The sequence below is a fragment of the Lepus europaeus genome, chromosome 1, assembly GCF_033115175.1.
Source record: "Lepus europaeus isolate LE1 chromosome 1, mLepTim1.pri, whole genome shotgun sequence".
In the NCBI taxonomy this organism is placed as follows: domain Eukaryota; kingdom Metazoa; phylum Chordata; class Mammalia; order Lagomorpha; family Leporidae; genus Lepus; species Lepus europaeus.
The window spans coordinates 14848375-14849981 of record NC_084827.1 but is presented as its reverse complement, the minus strand read 5'-3'; the positions used below and the strand labels follow the sequence as shown (position 1 = coordinate 14849981).

At 36.3% G+C, this 1607-nt stretch overlaps 1 pseudogene; it reads left to right on the top strand.

Moving 5' to 3' along the window:
• Window positions 1-259: 259 nt before the first annotated feature.
• Window positions 260-812, top strand: LOC133764482 (large ribosomal subunit protein uL6-like; annotated as a pseudogene).
• The last annotated feature ends 795 nt before the right edge of the window (window positions 813-1607 follow it).

Genomic DNA, 1607 nt, shown 5'->3' with positions numbered 1-1607 from the left:
ACAACATAATGAAGCTGGAAATTAACAACAAAAGAAACTCTAGGAAATATACAAGCATATTGAGACTGAACAACATGCTCCTAAATGAACAGGGGGTCATAGAAGAAATCAGAGGGAAATCCAAAGACTGCTAGAAACGAACAAAGATGACAACACAACATATCAAAACGTATGGGATACAGCAAAAGCAGTGTTGAGGAAAGTTTCTAACAATGAATGCCTATGTCAACTGGAGTTCTTTGTCACATCTACTGTGAGAATGAAGATCATGCTCATCAGTCAGACAGATGACATTCCAGAAAATGTCATCAACAATCTGAAGGGGAGCACAACACTGTGAAGAGAGGAACCCAACGGAGGGACTTCAATCACATCGATGTGGAACTCAGCCTCCTGGGGAAGAAAAAGAGGCGGCTCTGGGTTGAGAAACAGTGGGGAAACAGAAAGGAAATGGCAACTCATCACGCTATCTACAGTCATATACATAACATAACCAAAATGGTTACACTGTGCTTCTGTTATGGGGTCTCTGTGTGTGCTCACTTCCCCATCAACGGGGCTACTCAGAAGAAATCCAAAACGTCTTGGGTGAAAAGCACATCCAAAGGGTTCAGATGAAGCTAAGTATCGCTTGTTCAGTACCTCAAACCCAGAAAGATGAATTAGTCCTTGAAGGAAATGAAATTGAACATGTTTCAAATTAAGCTGCTTTGGTTCAGCAGGCAACAACAGTTACATACAAGGACATCACAAAATTTTTGGATGGTATCTATGTCTCTGAAGAAGGAAAAGTTCAGCAGGTTGATGAATAAGATATAAAAGTTGTGAGGCTACAGAAACAAGAACCCTGATTAAGTCCTGTGGTATTTTAATAATGCAATAAAGGATCTATTGATTTGACACATCAAAAAAAATAAAAGACAGACATTGGAAAGGCATCAAATAAATGATGTAACAATCCATCTTAAGGATCTCAAAAAAACAAGAACAAACCAAACCTTAAATTAGGAGGAGGAAAGAAATAATTAGAGAATAAAGAAAATTGAAATAAAAAAAGATACAAAAGGTCAGTGAAATAAAGAGCTACTTTTTGAAAAAAATAATCAAAATTGATACACCACTAACCCAACTAACTGAAAAAAAAGGGGGGAAGTGGAAGGTGATCCAAATAAATAAAATCAGACATGGGAAAGGAGATGTTGCGACAAATAACATGGAAACAAAAATAACCATCAGGAACTACTATAATTAGCTATATTCCAACAAACTGGTAAATCTAGAAGAAATAGATAAATTTCTGGACACATACAATCTACCAAAATTGAGTCATGAAGCCACAGAAAACCTAAATAGACCAAGACAGAGATTAAATCAGTAACAAACACCCTCCCAACAAAGAAAAGCCCAGGACCAAATGAATTTATCAAACTTTTAAAAGAACTAATCCCAATTCTTCCTGAACTATTAAAGCTATCAAAATACAATTCTCCCACATCCCTTCCATGAGGCCAGTATCATCTTAATTCCCAAACCAGAAAGATACAACAAATAAAGAGAATTATAGACCAATTCCTGATAAACACAGATACAAAATTCCTCAAAATACT